The sequence below is a fragment of the Bombus pascuorum genome, chromosome 14 (assembly GCF_905332965.1).
Source record: "Bombus pascuorum chromosome 14, iyBomPasc1.1, whole genome shotgun sequence".
Classification (NCBI taxonomy): domain Eukaryota; kingdom Metazoa; phylum Arthropoda; class Insecta; order Hymenoptera; family Apidae; genus Bombus; species Bombus pascuorum.
Genome location: NC_083501.1, coordinates 3,310,893 through 3,334,338, shown reverse-complemented (window position 1 = coordinate 3,334,338; position 23,446 = coordinate 3,310,893). Strand labels below are relative to the sequence as shown.

Below are 23,446 nucleotides of genomic sequence, written 5' to 3'. Positions count from 1 at the left end.
TCGGGCGAGACAAATCGATAGTCTGCGACGTATCATCAGCAAGAAATCGTATAGATTTTAAACCTGCAGTCTGCGGTATCGAATTCGAAGTCGTGTGCGGGGTATCGTTTTCAAAATTGAATCACCGTGACCGCTTACAACAGCGTTGCTGGTTCCACGTTGCATCCCCCCGCCACTATTATTTTATCTTTTCGGTTTACTTTTACTTTATATCCTACGCTATTGTATTTATTTATTTATCTCGCTTTGATAGCCCAGGAATTGTATTTGTCTTTGCAATAGTTTTACGAACGCGAAACAAAGCGGAAACCGAACTTAGAGATAACAACAACAACGTGAAATTATATCAATTCTTTGGTCACCTCTTCTCTTTTTTCAGTAAATGTTTCATTTCATTTTTATTTTATTTTCATTTTACGTATAATCCTTGGCTTGCGGCTTCGGATGACTTCCGGTTTGTTGTATATTCGTCTCGTTGTTACGATTATACGCTTATATATTCTGTAGCATAGTGTACTATATTTATTGCATAATATCACGTCTTTATTGCCCCTTTGTTCGGTCTAATGGAACCTTAATTACTAATTCCTTCTTATCTCCTCGTAAATTGTTTCTTTCTTTCGCCAGCGTCTTCTAATTTTTCTGAAACATCCATTCGCTCCTTTGTGGAAGCAAAGAAGCATCGCGCAGCATCGTGTTTTACAAATTTTCGCTCTTAATATCACAATCGATCGCGAAGGTTTCTATCTTTCTGTTGGTCCAAAGATTAGAACTAAAACACGCTAAGCACTTACATCGAAGAGCTATCATCTTCAAAATCGCTAACATTGTCGTTCGGACAGTCGGGCAAGAGTATCCGCGCAGAATTCGTAGAAAATGTCATCTTCGCTGAAAGATTCATTTTTGGAGATTCGAAGGTCAGGAAAAAAGCCAAATGTGACGGAAGGCGAAAAATATATATCGTACAATTACAGATTCTATAACGAGCAGTTTTTCTCTTTATCGACTCTAGGCTCTGTAGGCAACTTATGGTAAAATTTAAAGACGTAGGCAGTGCACAGGCTGCATGTATACGCGAGAAGCGTAGAAAAATATAAAATAACCACTAGAGGCACGATAATCGTTGATAATATTTAGTGGACGAAACAGATCGCTACCTGCGTTTCGTTTATTTAATGGCCAGAAAAATACGCGCGAATATTCGTGGTCTAAGTACGGCTGATACATTGAATGGAAGCAAGGAATGGAAATTGAAATAAAAAAACGCCGGAAGGTTGTACAGCGATTGTAAAGAAACAGGTAGGAGATACATTGAAAGGGGGAAATTTAAGGGAACCCATTAACTTGCCATAAGGTTCACGAACCTATGAGTCATTTTGCGTCACGCAATGACACGAAGCATGTAAGCCCTACAATTTTCTTGGCTGACCGTGTAACGCATCGCTGGTGCTTCCAAGAACCGTCACGATATCGTCCAGTCTTTGCGGAGCCTCTGTTTTCTCCTCCTTTCTTTCCATATTTTTCCACTCGAAGCTTTTCGACTCGCGATTACGATAACCTCGAGGATCATCTTCGCTGCTCTTTCACGCTTTTTATTAACATTCTTACGATCGTTGTTGTTGTTGTCGTTGTAGTAGTGTATTAACCGACCATTGATAGATAAGTTCGCTTTCTTCTTTGTAAGGTTAGGTCAGGTTAACGATCGACATTTTTGAGGTTAGGAGAAGTTCTAGAGGTAATTTTAAATTTTTAGGTTATGGTATTCGTATTCATTATCGTGTTTGTTACATTTTACTGTTACCATTATATATCTTATGTTTGATAATGTATTAATACAGCGATAGAACGATGGTTTTTAAAATTTTTTAATTTCTGATGTCTTTTAACGTTAAGGTTGGCGGAAAAAATATTTTCATGTAAAACATAACGAATTAGATGTACAAACATCGAATTAGTTTCTCCATCCAACGTATAATTCTGTTATCATATTCTATATGTTTATTATCAAGTATACAGTATGAGAATTTCAACGGATGCTCATTTTTCAAATGAATTTATATTTATTATTGTATTTACATTATATTTCTTATATTTTATATTTCATTAATACACTTGACGAACGATGCTAGGAATATTCGGATCATATAGTGTTTTTTAATGTCAAGGTTGGCACACGAAAACTCTAGGATCAGTATTTTGATTTCAAACATAGTTACAATCGATTAATTTGTACATCTGACGTATAATTCTGTCAGTATGTTCTACATATTTATTATCAAGCGTACAGTATGGCAATTTCAATAACGAATGTTCATTTTTTAAATGTCAAAGCGTTATGAGAATTTTTTGTTGGACATCTGCGCAGATTTTCAAATTCATTGGATATACGTAATAGGATATAAGTACGTACAGAGTAACTTTTGCCTGTCGTCATTTATTCAGATCATTCGTATAGTCGATTTTATCCATTCACAGGAATATCTGATTCGAAGGTGAACGTACCAAAACTTTAGTTTCTAAAACAAAGTATTCGCACAGTATCTTTCATCTATCGTTCGCGGAGGCGAAAATTCCCTGATTACAGCTTTACGAACCATCGTTCATTTTATCAAGCTGCTAAAAATCAAAGAGTAGTTGCTCATAATGGCACCGCTCATCAAAGATAAACGTTATCGTTTAATTATCTTTTTTACTCCGCAGCTCTTCGTCTTCGAAGTCTTTGCAATCTTTTCCCCACCGCGAAAATATTCCGAATAAACGTAATTATCCATTGAAATTTTGTAATGAGATTCTTCATATTTCCACTACATTAGCCTGTGCGATGGCAGTCTATTTTTTTTTTTTTTTTTTTTTTTTTTTTTCGTATTGTAATATCGAAAAGAAAAAGAAAAATCTTCCATAAAAAGCTTCTGCATCTCAGATTACCGATACTTGATCCGTATCTCGAATTGTCAATGTTTGCCCTCTTTCAGTAGAGCGAAACTGTCCAAACTCTGCAGCGATCTGTACGAACGTTGCCAAATTTTTATTCGTCTCTTGTAACAGACGAAATTTGTGACCAAACTGTGTCAGTGTTCAAAGATATTCGTATTTTTCTTCGATCCATTAAAATATCAGAAACAGAAAGAATTCTGCGTAATTGTCTCGTTAAAAAAAAGAAATAGACGAACTTATTTAAAAGTAAACAAATGGAATCTAAATATTATAGCAAGCAGATACTTCAGTTTGTATATTTTCGCATATTTCTGCACGTTTAAGCTTCCTACAAATAAGTGGGAAATGATCCAAGTCTGATAAAATCATTTTCGAATTCCCAGACAGAATATGTCGACTTTTAAGAGCGCCACGAATGTTGATATCGGTAAAATATGGCCAAGTGCGTTATTTTTGTGAAATGGTAACGAAATCTCGCGAGAACGATGGTTGTTAAGCGAGGAAGTTTTATTTAAAAAATTTTATTTGAACATTTACTTTCAAACTGCTTCTGACGAACATCTCTTCCTAAGTGTTCTATTTTAATCAGAAAAGTTTCAGACACCCGGTATGTTGTCCAGTGATGGCTCGATGACTATGCTGTGACAATATTAAGCGAAGTACAGGGACGGTAATTTTGATAATGCAAAGCTTAATGCGGTTAGTAGTGGGCCTCATCGATTTTGTATTGCAGAAGCTATTCGCTTAGAGTAATCACCTGCCAGACCACGATTAATTAATCTAATTATCTCGTCTCTATTTTTCTCCTTAAGTTCGATTACTTGTAAATATTTCTTTACCGTCGAAAATAATTGAAATCCCCTGTATTCGATTAGCGCCGTTACTCTTGTGGCAAATTCGGAGATGCAGAAATATATAACATGCTCGAAGCATAGTACTCGTTCTGATATCTAACGGGTCAGACAAATTTTTCAATAAATCTCAATTTTTTAATTTTATGTACAGAAATGTAGATTCGCAGGAATATCCGCAGCTTATTTATTATTGATAAATACAAAATATCGATATAGATATAATACGAAATAAAACGATATCGTTTGTCCCATCCATTGAATATTATAGTACTATAATACAATACTTGGAATACTTGACGTATTTTCGAACACCGTACACGTTCTACGTATTTTGCCACTTCTAACGACGTTGTTCCCCAGCTTTAACTATTTTGGTCGTCCCATAATTACGTAACGCCGTTTCTTATCTTACTTTGGACAAACGCGCGTATCATGTTTCGCTGATGTGTTTACAGTACGCAATTCCTCCCTTTGTTTCGTAAAGAGAATCCTCACGGCAGTCTGTAGCGTGCGTCCGAGGCAATTGGATCGGCACTTTTTTCACGTTAAAAAAAGTTGTGAAATGAGCGTCGACGATATAACCGTCTGCGACATTGTACGGCAGAGGAATTCGAAAAAAGCAGTAACGCTAAAGGATGCTGTTACAAAAAAACATGCTCGAAGTACGTATACGGTGAGTATATGTCATAAACGTGGGAGAAACCGTGGAAGAAACGGTTTTTAAGCGGTAAAAAAAAATTCAACGACTGCGAACGAGTAAAATCAGCGCCCAGCAACGACATTTTATAATTCGAAACCTGGAACATTTTTTTCGGTAATGTGGACAAAAAGTAGGTGGCGGAAAGCGACTATTAAAAATGGACACGAGTATTAATTTTCTCTCCGCGAAGCTAAAGTCAAAGGACGATATTACTTATGGGATACGATGCAATATTTTTAACGCGCTTCTTGTCCCAGTTACGCGAAACGTCCCGATTATAAACATAAAGATAGAAATTAATTAGAAAGATAAAAATTACAGCGATGGAAATTCTCAAGGCGAAGATCGTAGAGATCAAAATGAATAATTAGAATGTTAAAAATTACGTCGGTGCGAGGTAAAAATTTCCAACGAGATGAGATTATCAATGGTGGCCGTGGTGATATTTCTCGCGGAATTGTTCGACGTATAATCGATGGGAGAGAGTGTCCCTGTTCATCGTGTGGAAGGAAAACTCGCGCTATTATTGCAGGGCTCGATATAAGTGACGTTTTATGTAACAAAATATTGAGGTTCGTGCGAGATACCTGTTACGTTGTAGCTCATTTGTTACGAAATGAAATGTAAGAGAAGAGAGGAGGAGGTCGCTGGTTGCGTTCCGAGGATGTGGAAAATGGCGCAGAGAGGAAAGAGGACGTTGTGCCGGGAATTACCAGCGAACGGATCTTTCTTGTTCTCTCGAAAATTGTGAAATCACAACGACGAGAATCGAAAGGAAATTTTCGAAATGAATCTTTAAGAGAGTCTTCCAGCGTCTTTTTACTTCTTAAGGAAACTTAAACAAAGGAGAAGAAAAATGGATTAGTCGCGACGAAAGTTACAATGAGGAAGACGAGAGAGAAAATTTTTGGTAAAATATACAGGTGGATAGAATATAACATCGTTAAAAAAATAGAGCAACTGTTACTTATAGCATCTTCTTTTAACCAATTTGTCTCCTCTCTTCGAATTTCATCGACGTCCGCTTGTACTTAATATTTTATAGTTAGCTTTTGCTTAATATTACAGCGGAATTTTGTTATACAGAATATTAACAAGAGAGGGAGAGAGAATTCTCGTCTGTAATATTCTGTAATTTGTCTTTTCCCCGAGTTTTGTTGATACAAGTTTTCGTTTAATTCCAAGTTGAAGAAACGAAGGGTGGGGGGGGCAATGCAAAAGGAGAAGCAAAGAGAAAATGTGATTAATAAAACGGAGGAATTTGAAACGGGAATAGATCAAATTATTCGGAAAATTCTTGCGCATACAATATTCTAGCTCGTTTAATATTTTCCGTTTCTTTGAATTTTATTTAATATTAATTTCATTTAGTCCGAGGCAAAGAGCGAAGTTCCCCGGTCAGAATTGTAATTAACATATTGACTTTTTATTTCGCAACTGGTTATTCGAATTTCATAGAAATTTATTACTTTTAACCTGGGAATTTTCAACGAGCCGTTAATTGAGAAATAAATCAAACGAGAAGACCGGAGCGTCGGAACGTTCGCTGCGAACAGTTTAGATCCGCCATGGTGCATCAGCCTTTATTGGCTGAATTAGAAATTATTAGAGGTTAAACTCTGCATCGGTAAAAAAAAACCTCGATGGAACACGATGGAACGTGTCCTCCTATCGCTACGACCCTTTTATAATAATTCTCGTATCTCTGGACGCTGGAATTCCAAAAAAACGCTACCTGAGAATTTTCTTCTCGCTAAAATTCACTTTTCCCTCTGATTGGTTTCTCATACTTTGGTAAATTCCAAAGCCTAACTTAACTTCTTCATAGATATTCTCTTCACCACGCACAAAGTTCAATTGTCCGAGCATGCAACTCGCGATTTTTCAGTCTCGAATTTCGATTCGACGTTTCGACCACAGTTTCCACCTATCGATATGTTTATGTCCTTGATATATGTCCGTGATAATGATTTCCGAGTTGAGCATTGAGTTGAGCAAAATCTAATCGACGAATATCATGGCCGCACGTGTTACAACTCGATTGTAATTATCAACAACTCGCCGATTTATCAGATAAAACGAGATACGAATGGAAATTTGATTTTTCCCATTCGTCGATTCGTGCGAAAGTTTGGTGCGTTAATGCAAACTTAATCGATGAATATCCCGTGCAACTTCCTTTGTTTACTATGCTCGAGCACGATTATTAATTGTTATCGAGTTTCAAGCGAATTACATGTATTACGGTGTTCCGTTTCGACGACGTGTACAATACGAGCATAGGGATTTGGAAATCGTAATTAAGGTTACTTGGGGCCGTTTAGCAGCGGCCAATTACGCTGCGATGTTAATTAGTCGTTTGTTCCTGGCCATGGAACGTCGTACGATGCGGAGTTTGAACGAGCATTCGAACAGAGATCAAAAAATTCGTATAACCTGCAGTCTTCGTTAAACTCACTGTTAGAAAGGTTCGACGCGTGTAAAAGTTCTTTTTCTATTTTTTTTTTCTTTTATCGCATCTTTGTTGGTATTTCTCCTACTTTTTGCCTCGGTAGAATTATCTCGAATATTCGTTTCTTCGTCTAACCACACACGGCAACGTTTAACGCTTTGCGTCTTTCGTCTCGTTTTTCAACCGTCGGCCAGAGGGCACGCGAATTCGCGTCTTACACACTTGGTGCAGTATTTTATGAAAATGTTAAATACTGTTAAATAAAATATGGGAAAAGCAGTGGATGGTATAAAGAAAATGTTATGACGATATGTTCGATATTGGTCGCTGGGAAAGTTCGTTCGGATTTTTAAGAAATTTAACAAGATAATAAATTTTCAAGCCTTCGAGCGTATCACGTTACAAATCGTTACGAGTGTTCCACGTTTCAAATGTAACGAACGCTATTTGACAAAAATTGGTAAAGAAGAACGTACGACGAACGAGCGAGCTAATCTTCAAGTAATCAGATCCTCGCGTGCAGACGATTTTTTATCGACATTCTATCGATTCTGTCGAGGAATTGGCGTTCGTCTCCGTGTTATGCTTCAGCGTGACGATATTATCGAGCGATAAGATGGGAATCGAACGAACGATTGTTTTGATTTCTGCGCGTTTACACGCAGCGCTGTGCGTGGTGGCGACCGAAGCAGAAATAACGCGGCACGTCACGCTGAAAAATCTCGTGTATCTTCAATCTACGACAATGAGGCTTCTTGCTAATTAGCCTTGCTTCCCTCCTGTTCTCTGTCTACTTCTCGTGTTTTATTTTCTTCCTTTTTTTCTCTTCTATTTTTTCTTTTTTTTTTTTTCACTCTTCCTGACTTTTTAGCGGATAATTTTGCGTCAGGTTTTGGCCAGACTTAAAATATTAAAAAATATCCAGATGCTTTTAGTTTTTCGGGCGGGGAAACTTTTTAGCGTTACTGTTATGTAACATTTTCCTTTTTACGAAAATGGTCATTGGGACAAGGTTGATACGCGTTAAATTTTCTAGGCATTTTCCCGCTCTTTAATCAACACGAAAGTCTCGTATACGAAAGATCAGATTCTTTTCTTTTTACTTTCTGAAACAACGTGTTCAGAGATTGGTTCCAGCCTTGGAGACCTTCAACGCTGGAATCAGAATTGCGGCAAAGCGAAAGAAACGTAAGAAAATTTTCGAGAAACGGAAACCCGCGGTCGATGATAATCTTCTAATTAAGGTAACCTTAAATTGTAATGCGAGATGGTGCGATTTTATAGACACAGAATACAATCCAAGCTTATCATTTGCAATTACGGAATTAATTCTGATAATCGTGTTCCTTTAATTTTAATTAGCCATGTACAAAGCATCCAAGTATTAAAAGTCGCTACTTGTGCTGTTAATATCATCGAAAAATCAGTCCGAGAGTATCAAATGATTTTTCCACTGGAGACGCCAAATATTGGGTTGGCAACTAAGTGATTGCGGATTTTGTCATTACCACCTAATGGCAAAATCCGCAATCACTTAGTTGCCAACCCAATAATTACGAAATGGATCAAAATGTTGGTGAAAGGTGGTTCCTCGGCCGCTCAATATTTCATGAATATTTTACAAATATTTCACTCTGAATTTCGTGGCTCTGGACGCTTTAATTACACACCGCTCTTCGCTCTTCATTCGATCGATCGCAGGATGGAGATGGTCGAAAAGTATTCGCATTACGTTGGTCGTTCGATGCGAATGTTTCTCGAAGGATGTGCTATCGCATCGTTCAATCGACCAGTGTTTGAACGCAGACGAAGAAAACGTAGCATTCGCAGACAGGCGTTTCCACGCACTTTCGAATCATCGTTCATGAGGATGACGCGTAATGAGCGTGCCCTAGATATAGACAGGCCATACGGTGGCGCGACTCGCTTCCTGTGCAATCAGGTCCGATCAATTAATGGTCGAGTGCCTTCTTGCTCGACGGTATAATGAACGTCGATCGACGATTAACAAGTCTTTCGAAAGTGTGTTGGAGAATGATCGACTCGTCGATCGAAGAAAGAGAAACGTAGGCGCGGTTCACGCTGACCTTACCAGACCCGGTCAAACGACCGGTTTAAAAATGTAATTTCAAATTCTACACGTTCGTCGTTATTTCTTTTGTTCGTCTAATTTTATGTAAATTTTTGCGTTAACAAAAATTAAGAAACTTATTAATCAGAAATCGATGTAGAAATTTAGACGAAGGTAAAATTAAACGAACAAAAGAAATAGAATTTTAAATTCAATTTTGAAACAGGTTGTTTGTTTGACCGGGCCTGGTGAAGTTAGCGCTAAAGCAACAGAAATCGTAAGATGTCCGTGTCTTGGTGCAAGAAGCGTCGGTATCGAATTTCCTCTGCAACGCAGAAACAGAGAATCAACAAGCTTATTCCGTTTGTAGTTCTCACGTTGACTTTGCTATTTCTTGCACGAGGTTTATCTTACGAAAAATTGTTACATTAGCATGTGTACAGATACTACGGGATGTTGCTTCTACGTGGAATTTGAAATTTTTCCTTTTTTATGGGAAGAATGTGGTTGTCTTACAAGTTGTGTATTATCGTTTGCAAACTCGTTATCGGGTTTGACTCATTTTTGCAAAAATACCACGTCGGCGCAGTTCTTGCGTGAAGCCACAAATACGCAGCCTTATGGTGTCGAAATATATACAGGGTGTGGCCAAACAACACGTACCAGCGGATATGACGCGACTGCTGGTGAAAAAATAAGAACAAAAAGAAAAAAAACAAAATTTTTCGTGCGACGCTTCATTTTTGAGAAAATTGAGTCCGAAAATTTATCAAACGTCCTTGAACATGACTAATTGCCAACTGTGCATGAATAAACAATGATCCGGAATAATCCAGAAATTATTCCGGAATAAAATAAAGTCTGAACGTGTTTAGCTGAAAATTGGCCCGGTGCACGCGTACGATAAATGTTGAAATTTATTTTTCTCGGAAGCAAATTATCTTCTTGTGACAATTTTTTTCTACATTTTCGATTTCATTTTTACGTGTAGAATAATTATCTATTCGCGCGCAGTCCACAATCAGCCATGTTTGAGTGTACTTTAAATTAGAAATTTTCAAACTGGAAATGTTCTCGAGAACCAAGCGTCGTATGAAGAAAATTGAATTCTGCGTTCTCTTCTTATTTTCTTTTCGCAAGGATTCACTTCGTGCGAGCTATGTATATATTTGAGAATGTAGTATTACGTATGAAGAAATTAGAATAATGGGCCTGGAGTACGAATAAATTTATTGTTATTATTACGTTATATACAAAGTGAAACTCTAAATAGAAAATATTTGTTATATTGGGTTGGCAACTAAGTGATTGCGGATTTTGCCAATATCACCTAATGATAAAAGGCGCAATCACTTAGTTGCCAACCCAGTAATAAAAGTGTGTTAGCTCGACGAATTTCGCCAACAGTGAAACACAAATCGTAAGAGTCCAACGATTTATTCATTTTTACCTTTGTCAAGAAAAAAGATGCAAAAAGGTAAAAATAAAAAAATTTATGGGTTTGTAAGAAATTTAAAATTCGTAAGAAAGATATATAAAATATCCAAAGTGCAGTACTTTTTATAATAATTGGTAGGTAAAAGAATTTTCTACCGAGATGCTGCATTTTTAATTGCATTTTGAGAAATTTGTGTTTGCATAAAAACCCGCAGACTCGTTATAAAGTGTAACGTTACGAAAATTACATACACCTGTTATATTTACGCGAGACCATAAAAATAGTAGACTCAACATTATATTAATATCTCGTAGGTCTGCCTGCCCTACGCGAGCGTCCACAACGTTCTGTTATCTCGTTGAAGAAATTCAAGATCTTGTAATTTCTGTTGTAACCTTATCCCAAGATTTTTGTCAGTTCGATTCTTTAATTTTTTCTAGTCTTCCTCGAAATACACAAATAATAATTGTATCGTTGTGTACGTATAAATAATTCTGTTGCAAAGTGCGTTTTTAGTTTCTTTTGCGACCCTTTTCTTTCTGTCTTTGTATATGCATTTGTTTTTACATTACATTCTATACATTATTATGTATAGGTATGAATTAGGTTAGTCCATATGAAACGTCGTTTGTCCTTTTTTTTTTATTAAATGTTAAACACACATATACAGTGGCTGACAAAAGTACGTGAAAACTTATAGAAAACATTGATATACGTACACGAAAATCTCACCAATAACACCAGTTGGTTAATGTTATCGATTAGCAAATTATAGTGCAAGAGAGCTGGCAAACAATTATCTTAGCTTGTTCGGAAGGTTCGCAGCGAATATTAGCAAGATTCTATTAGAACGAGACTTTTCGCTATCTGTAAGTTGCCGAGTCTTTTCTTGGCAAATGGTCCGGCATTTTCAACAGCGAATCGCTCGAAATAGACTCCTACAAGGTAAAAAAAAAATTATCTCTATTCAGAAAAATAGTAATTTCCATATTCATCAGCGACCTGTTTATGATTTTTCACAAAATCTCGCTCTACTAAATTACAAAGATTCTTCTATTAAAATCGATCTCGAAGAAATACAGTTCTCCCAGTAAGTAATAAAAATTCAATCCAAGTCTCTTACAAGTTTGATTCATCCATTGGCGAAGTGACGACCCTTCTATGAAAATATCTCGGAAAATGTGCCACGTAGAATATAAAGCACGAAACTAGTATAAGGAAACTAGCAGCGCCATAAAGTAGAAAAATCGTGAAATATCGAGGATCTCTGCAACCGCGTTGAAACTGTAACGATGGCCAAAAACGCAAAATTCATTCTGTCGTCGGAAATGGAGTAGAAGCACCGGCGATAAATTAAACCGGCTGGCTGCCAGCGAAATGTCGAAGAAACGGTATCAGCCAGTGCGTTTCGTTCGGATTTAGATATTCGTGAGAGACAACTGGGTCAATCCGCGTCCTAGAAGCGGTTAGACGAGCGGCGTGACGCTAGAATACCGGAAACTGGCTGGCTGGGGCCGGAAACCGACGCTGCAACGTAAGATTATCCGCGCTCGCACATAATCGACCGCTTCCATCTGTCTTTGCTTTACCAATGTTTGTTCCAACGAAACCAAAAAAAGAAAGAAACACGAGAATTCTTTGTTCTCGCGTGTTTTCTTTCGCCATATTCTTCCTCGTTCTCGATCATAGAAATATTGGAATGGTTTGTTGTTGTAGTGTTTAGAGTACACGAAAGATAGCAGCACGTTAGATATACGTGGAATATCAACACGAAATTGAATATTCGAACTATATGCGTATTTTATTTAATGAAACGTTTTAACATGTCTGCGGAAGAAATGGAACCGAGAAATGAAAATTCTTTGTTCTCTTACGTTTCCATTCTGCTACTTTTCTCCTCGTTTCGAAGCATAAATTTATTTGAAAATAAGAAATACTTTGTCGTCGAAACGCCTGGAATACACGAAACGCGGGAATATTTGAATATATCGAATAATATCAAATTATATATTTAAGCTACCCACGCGTATTTTATTAATTTGGAATTTTTATTTTCTTCTTTTTCTTTATCGGCGTAAAAGACTGAGAAATAAAGATTCTTTTTCTTCGTCGTTTTATTCCATATTTGCTGTATTCTCTCTCATTTTCAACCATAAATTTCGAGATATCTCGTTCTTGGAAATTCTAGGATACACAAAATATAGTGAAATTTCAATGTGCTGTATTATTGCGAGTCTAGATATTTGAACTATTTTTAGTATTTTGTCAATTGAATATTTTCATAGCTTTATGAACGTACCTAACGTTGTTGACAAATGACATGAAGTATATGACAAATACATTTTCTTCTGTTTTAAATTCTACGACAAATTGAATGCTAATGAAAATGCTTATAGAGTTAGGCTAATGCGAACACGATAATACTGCAAAGCGATGAAAAACGAAGAAATACGAATATTAGCAGCAAAACTAAAGCGTTTTGATCTTCGAGAAATCCAATATACCGTTGAAAGCGATCAGTTTGTTATTTATTTTTCTTCTCGCTTCGAATTTTCTGTTTGAAGTTCTTTATGCTCTTTTTATTTCTCAATGTTTTATGATATTTTACTCGATCGCAAACGACCGACTAGAAACAGTCGATGACGATTCGGACTGAAAATAAAAGTGAGCGCACACGTGTGCGACGTGTAGGTCGTCTCGCAACGTGTATTTTTCCCATCTACCCACGTTTCCCACTATTCTATATATCTGCTTTCGTTCTTCTTATTGATTTCGTGACTCTCTATGAAGATTAAGCTTTCTGTAAGAATCGCCCGATCGTCAGTAGCACGTTCGTCTTCCCGTTTCTTCCTAAACGAAATTCCTGCGTTAACGTTACTGGAAATTTTTAACACACCGAATTGTAGAATTTGTTATATCTTTTCTTGTCTATAATTTCACATTTTCGACTTACAGACTTGCGTTTCAGATGAAATTTATATTGTGCATCGTTGAGCGAGAAAACACCGGTATTTTTAATTTCTTAAAAAGTTCGACGTTTTATCTAGAACTAAAGATAAAACACCTGCTAACCCTTTGCACTTCGAATTTTATTTCACTTTCGTTGGCAAGCAGCTCCCAACGCTTTTAAGTGTTTTATTTGAAATTTACTTTAACCAAAAAATAAGACAATTTAAATAAATAAAGGAAGAAACAAATTCACTTAAATACCACTTTTATTCACATTATTATTGTATTTTCTAATTTTTAAGCGTGCCATATATCTTGCAACAATTTCCAGGATGCAATCCTGGTTTTCTTCCGCCCGTTTCATAAAAAAAGATAGAACTGAAGGAATGTCGAGACTCGAAGGAGCTTTTGAGTTAAAAACTGATATCGAGTCATAGAAGTGCAAAGGGTCAAACGCGTACGAAATAATAAAAAATAAATCGATGGCTTAAATTAAAAATGAATAATAATAATAATAATGAAGAGGAAAGATATTCGCAGGGAATGTGATAGTTGGTATCTGTTTGATCCTTGAGAACATGTCTGGCAGTCGTTTACCGAATTTGTCAGCGGCAAGATTAATTATGATCTTCGTAATAGCACGTCCCAGCACACGAAATTAATCGTGGAGACAGTTCGTAGACGCATCTGACGCGATCTAATCCGCCATTCTCAAAATACCCGGGCAGAATCAGGTCAGGATATACATTTGTTCCTGTAAAATATGATATAAGAATCATTGCCTGTCAGCAAGATTTAAGTTACCTATTCGAATCCAAGTATGTAAATTGCAACGTGATTTGAAATAAAACTTTGATATATCGTCGCGTGCAGTTCTATGGCGAATATAAAACAAACTCTAATGTACTGTCTTTTACCAGGATTTAGTGTGGCGTATTTAAGTAGAACATTGTATGGTACAGAATCAAAGTTCGAAATACAAAATTTGTATATGGCGGGTCGTCTTTGGAAAACGGGGCGTGTAACGAATCTTCCTGCGAGTTGTCCATCATTGTTGTATACCGGATGATATTGATTGGAGTGAATGTATCGTAAAGGTTAACAAGCGATATCTGTGGGTGAATAATTGAGATGTCGGTGACGATGATGAGTTTAGGTTTGATAACGAATACGCGGTCAACGGGATGAAAAACACCCAATAGACCTCATAAAAGATATAACTTAGAAAAAAACGAAGCTAGCACCCCGCTGGGGGTAGCCGCCCACATGCTATATTTATTTTTTATTTTTATTTTTTTTTTCTTCACCAACAAGATATAACACTACCAAATGTCCATAAGGACAAATTGTAAAATAACCAAAATAAAATAAAAAAAAAAAAAAAAAAACGGGATGACGAGTGCGATTTTGAACTTGACGTACGTGTTCCCTGAACTAGTCGAACTTATCGGATTCAGAGACAGTCCAAGTGGAACTTCCCTTATATACTCCTCTCTGTATTTCTTTGTATCCCTCAGGTCAATCCCTGTTTTTAAGGAGAGTTGCTTAATTACTTTATACCTCTGTTAGGTACACGTCCCTCCCGTGACCGTGGCTACGTTCAGCGACCCATTATATCACTTCGAGCCTAAGTTCACTGTCATAACTCTCAGGCATCCATAGATTAAATCATAAACAACTATTTCCCAGTTTTATTATTTAAATACAGCTAAAATAAAAAGTCTGGACTAAAGTATCGAGGACCTTCTCAAACATTCCAAAAGAAAGGCCCAATGTCCTTTCATCTCTGACATATATATTGGGTTGGCAACTAAGTGATTGCGGATTTTGTCATTAGGTGGTATTGAAAAAACCGCAATCACTTAGTTGCCAACCCAATATATATATATATTTCAAATTATTTTCAAATTAAATTAATGATAAATTTAAATTCGATAAGTAAATTATTTAAGACGGATGACATAAATAATTAAGACCGCGATATCCTTGCACGTGTTTCCTTTTTTTTTTTCTTTTTTGGCACCTCGTTTCCTCTGATAATCCACTGTACAGCGAGTAAATGGCCAGAGGCAGAGGAGCCGCCGTGTCGTGGTTGTTAAAAGTCTTTCGGGCAGGCTACGAAACTTGCCGCTTAAGCATCGTCAAAGAGCTTCATAATGCTTTAATGGATCACTGACAGCGTTCTTAATTGCCGACTGGACGAAAAAGTCAATAATAGTAACTACTCTTCAACCTAAAAATGATGGACCACGAAAGGTCAGCTTCAGCTATCCTGCTTTGTGTCGTATTTTTTAGTCAGCAAGAAAAAACCAAAACTACGTTACAACGCGTTAAAAACGACTGAAAGAAACTCTGGAACATTCGTAGAAAACACGTCTATGGAAGAAGCACAGCCATGAAATTTGCCAGCTTATTTTTATCGATTATTCCATTTTCATGGGAAATTTCTTTTCGACTGGAAGAAACTCTGAAACATTCCTAGAAGACACGTCTATGGAAGAAGCACAGCCATGAAATTTGCCAGCTTATTTTTATCAATTATTTTATTTTCATGGGAAATTTCGTTTCGAGATTCTCGACGTTCCGTTTACGAAGCCATAAAATTAGGCGTTGCTTTTATCGAATATTTCACCTTTCCAACAGCTATCGTCAAAGAGAAGGAGAAAATTTCACTGAAATTCCGTTCAATTTGAAAAATCAATAAAACCAAACGAATGTAATGAACGCAAACGCAATCTTTATCGCTTGTAGAAATTTCCTGCTGGCAGATCGTGTTCCGATATTAATCCATCTTCTACGATCACAGATACCAGCGTTACAATTGCTACAAGAGAATTTGCTAAATCGCTAGGACAAACCGATCTACTTGAAAGGTTCGATCGATTAGCAAGAGGAAAGTTGAAATTCGCGACATTCCCATCAGCTGGTTAATTGAATTTACAACTAGATTTAAAATAAAAAATCGAAGTTAGAATGGGAACTTTAAGCTGTTCGAATTTCATTTCACTTCGTCAATTTCGTCGTTTTAATCTGCTTCGCACCATGTCGAACAATTCTTTCTCTTTGCCTCTTTGATAGAAAAACAAAGTAAAAGCAGGTAAATTAAACCGACGTTTCGCGCTCGATTAATTCAACGTTCAAAGTTAATTCGTCGTTCGAACGTTCGCTTTACCCGTCACGTTGCACTTCAGTTTCTTCGAAGAAACGTAATATTACGCCGGTGTATAGCGATGTTGCAAAGCTTTTGGTAGCAACTGTGCCGTAGCTAATAACCGGAAATCGAGGAGAGAAACGCGTCGCGACAAAGAACGATGACGTGACGCGAGCGAAACGTATTAATCCTTCAAACTCGCACGATCGAAGGATAATTGCTCGCGAGTTGGAATCGAGACGAGTCAACCGGCAGAGCGTGTGCCGACGTGAAATTCCGCTGCTCCTTCTCTTTTTATTCTTCCTTTTTCAACCCCTTTGCGCGCTCACAGTGGCGAAAAAACGAGCTTTAAAGTTGATACACGCGATTAGATCTATCGTATCGAATATCGTTGTTCAATGGACGAGATTGGAACGAAGAATTTTTTTACAGTCTAATGTTGACCTGTGTCAGGATCGAGTCGAAAGATCGAGTCGTTTGATAGGTAAAGTAGAAAAAGTGGAGTAACGAGGGTTGATAATCGAACAATTTAGAAAATTATCAAGAACCGCGGTGTATTTCTGCAGAATTTTACATTACCAGTGACAATGGAAACTCGAACGACCAGAAGAAAAACTTGCAGATTTCCCGTGAGACTTTTTAAACCTACCTGCTGTTCCTCTTCCAAGGTCACGCCTTTCACATCGTCTACATGTGTCTGCTAACGTATTTCCTTCGATAACTTAGACAATAATACATAGATTGAGTGTAATTCTTGGAGTTTGAGGCAAAAATTGTTGCTTTCGTCCTAGACCAACAATTCGGATTGACTCTATTAGAATGGCAACTAAGTGGTTGCGGATTTTGTCAATACTACCTAATGACAAAATCCGCAACCACTTAGTTGCCAACAAAGTAGCAACGAAAGATAACGACACATTGGTATTCCGATTAGCGTGAAATTACCATACGCCTGGTATCTCTGGAACGACATTTTTTATACCTAATAGTTTCTAGTTATGAGCTAATTACCTCGTAGATTGCTTTATCTTCCGAAGAGATATCGTGTTTGAAGGAAATAACTGAATGCGTTGTTGAGTTCCGATAGAAGATAGAGGAAAGCCAGCTATGGCAGAATCTTAACATGGAATATCTGAGCGTAGAAGGAATCTACAGCTTGTTCAGCAATGATTACACGCCAAGAGAATCAGCTTACTCCTGACATCGCGTCATGCTACGGAGAATATAACGTGTTCCTTAGATACACCGTAATTCTTGAGTAACGTTCAACCTGCCACAAATAGCTTCTACACCTACGTATTAGCCGTTTCCCAATTTTGCCTTCGCAAAACAATCGCTCATAGAACAGTCGCTCGTCGAAGTATGTTCGTATGTTCGCAAACTATGTTAGGGAACATTTTTTTTATCAGTTTATTATCGCGAGTTATACGCAACTTTTCGAAATTTTGTCATTGGCCAAAAGTCAGACGCGATCGTCGTTATCGTAATGGTATGATTTGAAATCAACGCGAAAATGTACATGGAAGTTGCAAAACATGTTTATTGTGAATATACTCTTCGAGCAGAATTAATACACAGCATGAATAGTAGGCTTAAACGTACAATTACAGCTAAAAATAGTCTCGCTAAATAAGCACGTTATCGCATATTATTGCCATTATATGTCTGGATTTTTTGAATTGAACTATATTTAACATGGACCAAAAGTCTCCTGTTTGTTCATGGACTTTGATTATCATAAAACTCTGCAGCGTTTGGGCTTTCAGAAAATATACATTTTTGTACCATGTTGCGTGTTACCATTTGTCATTGCTACTGTGTATTTTAATCTTTTAATTTGTTTATATTTAGCGTGAAATAAAGAACTTTTATATTAATTCACATAAGTAAATCATAATAAAGGTTCATAGCGTCTGAGCTTCCAAAAAATGAATGCTGTTATACCATGTTGCATGTTATCATACATTATTGCTACTATGTGTTTGAATCTCTTAGTTAAAACATATTTAACATTAAATACAGATCTTCTATTTGTTCACATACGCAAGCATAATAAAATTCCATAAGATTCGAACGTTTGAAAAAATGTATGCTATCATACCGTGTTGCATGTTATCATATATCGTTGGTATCGTGTCTGAATGTTCTAGCTGAGACGTATTTAACGTGGAAGAAAGATTTTCCATCTACCCACGCAAATGTAAATCATAAAATTTATTATTAATACCTACACGTGTAAAACTAACCTTTATTTGCAACATCTTATTCTACCATCTCTGTGTATCTCGCCGTTGGTTTCATAAGAAAACCAGATGATAGTAATCGATACATTTTTTGTCAGATTTTTTTGTCTTCAAAGATATGTTGAGAGGAGATATTTCTCTTGTCTGGAAAATGTCTCTTTCCACGCAGTGAAATTTAATTCGTCGATCTCGAAGCTGAATCAAGGTTCAGTAGGTCGTGTACCGTTTTAAGATACAGCGGCTGTAATTCTTCGTGTTTTTTCGTGTCGCTGCAATAAAGCGAGAAACGCTCGGATTTCCATGGATGCGATGCACCCGAGCTACTGAACCGTGGTAAATCCGGTTGGTGCATTTGGAATGCCCAATGGAAGCACGGAATACAGTGGAAAAATTACTTTCGGTTCGAAGCACGCTCCTTAGGAAAATCTTTCCTCGGAGAATGGCGACTGTAATCTACCTGACCATCCGATTCTCTGGTTATTTTCCTGTATTCTCTTCCTGTCGATACTTTACGATTTCATCGGTATTTCCGATTTCCTGCAAACTTGGATATATCGAGTGGCGTTATTTGAATAAGCAAATTGTCAGAAAGAAGTGTCGTTAGCTGTTATAAGTACTTTTGATTCTACTTTAAAACTACCTAAACCTAACCTCGACCTAGTACAAACCGTATCGTATTTCGTCATTTTTATTTCGCCACTCGTCCGCCAGAGGCGAAACCTAATCCTAATCCGAACCGCGTGTAAGATTCTTTTAAACGTTGTTCGTCGTATGCCTCGTAATCCTTTTTTGTTGTTTGGCCGTTCTATCGATACAGGTTAATTTAAATTGCTCTTCTAACTGTTTACTTCTGTCGTTTAATTTGCTTAATTCGCACTTAATTCTTTATTTTCAGAAAATAAGAATATATTTATATAGTTTGTTTTAGGTTAGCTTTAATTTCGATATGGCGTTAAGTGTACGTAGTACTGTTTGTGACGCTCCACTTTTTAAACGATATTTTATCTTTTTAGATAACTATTTCCGATATATTCCAAGTTTAAAGAAAAAACCAGAGTGAAATTGTAAAGTGTCGTCCAGTTTCTTTTACAGAAATTTTAGACTTTAACAGATTCTATTCTTCTTTTATAGATCCTATTTTATAGATTTTAACGTAAATACCTTGTGTAAATATATATAAATAAATTTCAGCCGCTGTTCAGTGTCACTTGACTGTCGCGAGTAAGAACGATCGTGTAATAATACGTGTTAGGTTATGTGCGTAGCAGCGACAATTCTTCGTGCTCGCTTCTATCAATCAAAAGTTCAATTTATTCTTGTTCTAACGAGAAAACAGTCGTCGTGCAGCCGCGTCCTCAGACGCGCGCACGTTCGTATAAAGTAATATGAGCGAATGCCATTTTCGTAAGCGACAAATTGTCGCCGGTGTGCGCGAAGCCTTATTGTCGACTTTAGTCCACGCCCGTACGGAAGAGACTAACACTAGAACTACCACACAAAGGAATAACATAATGAATTTTTTTTTTTTTTTTGTTATTTATTCAAAATTAAAATAATTTTGTATCGTGGCTAATTATACCAATATCAGTCAAAATAACTGGTACTTGTCAAAGCGTAAAAGGTTTACCGAACTCGAATTAACCAGTTTCCTCGTTTTGTGTAACTTTCCACACGTTTTTAGAATTTTTACCGTCTATCGGTCGATACGATGGTGTCGATTATCAGGAAAATTCCAGATCGATCACCATGCTTGACACACTAGAACTACCACACCGGTCGAAATGACTGGTTTTACAACTTTTTATAAACGTGCCAACTCTCATTCAGGGATCATATTCCCAGATGAGTTAATAATACCAAAAATATACTACGTGACATGGAATTCCTTTTGTAAGGAAGCTACGATCAAAAAAATATTACGTATTCTTTATAGATCAATCATTTTGACTGGTTTTATACTGGTCGATAGTTCTAGCGTTAAATGTACTTCATTTGAAATATCCTTTAGCTTGGACATCATTACAATCTTGGTGTCTTTCAACGCGACTATTCATTTTTCAGCTTTATCTCGCTTTTCAGAGCATTTAACAAGGAAAGGGTTCTTAAACGCCAGATTTCCTCATGTGCCTCTATTGTTCTCGTTTCAGAGAAGTGGCGTTGCGTGAATTAGCAAGAAGGGGGTGCAAGGTTGAGCGGCGGTACTCGACTCGAATATTCTTGTAGTGGCTCATCGATTGCGTTTCCCTGGATTTTCTGACGGTGAGTCTTCCAGTGAATTTTTTCCACCCACTTGTCCCACCCTGAAATTAACAACGTGTATTCCACTCTTGCTCTGTCGTATACAAACATATAATCTTTACGTGACACCTTCACTAAATACTAAATATTAGTATATTATATTGTACGTACACAGTGTCGTGAATAATTTTATAATTATTCAACTCTTAGATTTTTAATTTTATTTTTTAATTTTTTATTATATGTATAATTTTTTAACTTATATTTATAGTAAATTTTTTAATTTTATATTATAATCTATAAAAAAAGAGAACTGAAGATGCGGTAGACACAAATATTTTTCTTTCAAAGTCTGGACAAAATCAAATTCTTTTTTAAATTATGCACTTTGTTGTTTGTGAAAAACTATAAACCCAGTGTTAATATAGTTACGTCTTTATCAAATATTCAGTGAAATTTGACTCCATTTCTGATTATTTCTATTAATCTGTTGTTGTCACGCTATCCACTGATCTTGTTTAAAGTTTCGTTTCGAATATCCGCTCACGTGGATTTCATTCTTTCTCTAGGTTCGACGATATGTTTTATAGGTGGCCTGATCGTAAACTTTCCTTGTTAGAATTCACCCACAGGTTCCCGATCGCGTTCAGATCGGCATCCGATGCTGGTCACGGTAATAATTCTATTCCGAAATCTTTGCTGTAGCAATTGTACGAATAGCAGCATTGTCTCGTTGAAGAATCGTCCCTTCACCCTCAATTTCAGTTATTAAACGCAATAACTCGCCACGTAATATCTCCTAATGTTCTATAGTATTTGCAAAAAGAGAAAGAAAAATTTCGCTTAGAATATCCAGGCATGATCACTGGTACGTTGGAAATATCGAGGAAATAATGCGGAAAGTATGTTCGAAACTATAATTATTCGCAATGCCGTGTATCGTACAAATTTTTTGAACGAAAATTAATTGGTTAGTTATTAGGAAACTCGTAATACAGTAGAACTTGGTTCATATGAAACTGACGGGAGACAAGTTAGTTCGTATAATCAGGTCGCTCGTATAATAGGAGTCCATCTATTTCTCCCTATGACCTATTTCCACCTGTGATTTTTTGCTCGCTTAATAGGAGTTCGTGTTCGTACGAGACATAAGAGGATTCCACGAAACATTTCCTCCCAAATAACGTTTAATAACGTTGCAAACTTTTAACAACGGCGAATTGTGTTATACGACGCGTGGTCAGCTTTTTGTGATAAACGTTCGTACGCATCTGCGACTGTTTCTACGGGGTGGATGTGGTAAAACGTGTAAAAAGAGTCGTGAAACGATTAGTTTGCAACAGAGTACGAAACTCGTGTTAAACCAAGGCAAACAATAGAAAAGGCAATTCAACCAGTTAGCTGTTTTTGACGAGTATACTCGTCAGTATGATCGACGATTATACTCGTCAGTATGGTCGACGAGTATACTCGTCAGTATAATCGACGGATATACTCGTCATAAAGAAATGACAACATTCTGCGTTACGACGAGTATACTCGTCGTGCGTAAAAAGTAATCACAATTTGCCGTTTAAATTGCAATTTAATAATGGCAGTAAATTGCAGTAATAGAATTGAAAAACAAAACAGTCATTCGGTTACAACTTAATTCCATATTATAGCAGTTACACATACTCTGTCTTTGACGAGTATACTCGTCGTCACTTACTTTTTGCCACACATGTTAGGTACGCGCAATAGCCAACTGGTTAAAACATAGAGGCGCGTTCGATGACGACGTTCTACTCGATAAACGCACAAAGGGGAAGGTAACCCGTTAAGGGAAATGGGAAAAAATACTTTTCCCAAAGATTAACATTTTGGTCATCGTTTCTTTCCATATTATTATTGTACGAGCACGTATTACAAGTTTTCTGATTAGCGGCGAAGAGGTCACTTTCGTCGTTCGAAGCATCGTTCGTCCGATCTGACCGGTTTGTATCAGTCGCGTCGATGTACGTTCTTTCCTTTGATAATTCTGCGTAACAAGCCGTACGAGTTTCTAAATCCCTTTGAAATCGCGTTAAACGTTCAAGATTGGTATCGTTTACGGTGGAACGATGAAACGCGTGAAAAAAGAAAAACAAGCGGGACGTGTAAGAGTTAATAACATAATCAATAACACAAGAGTTAAAAAGAACGTGTAGAAGTGAATAAACCGTTTAAAATAAAAAGACCGTGTTAAAGTGAATCGCGTAGAGGAAGAAAGGTGCCGTGTAAAAAGAGTCCCACAGGTGTACGTAATATGGTGGATTGACGCTGAGCGGGTAGTTCAGGTGATAGAAGCTCGGCTAATGTTCAGGTAATCAGCCGACGCTAAAATTTCGTTCGTGTAAACCAACTTCCATTGTGTATTTTCGAACGTATCGAATGT

General features: G+C 36.9%; 1 protein-coding gene across 4 annotated transcripts in view; it reads left to right on the top strand.

Annotated features, from left to right (window-relative positions):
• Positions 1-23,446, top strand: part of LOC132914219 (ras-related protein Rap1) — a 71,207-nt gene that overhangs the window by 10,998 nt on the left and 36,763 nt on the right. For 2 of the 4 annotated variants that reach the window (XM_060973138.1, XM_060973137.1), the window contains exon 2: positions 20,940-21,051. The exons of the other annotated variants lie outside the window; for them this stretch is intronic. The gene's annotated coding sequence lies outside the window, so the exon portion shown is untranslated. The remainder of the gene's footprint in view (positions 1-20,939; positions 21,052-23,446) is intronic. 4 annotated transcript variants of the gene reach the window in all.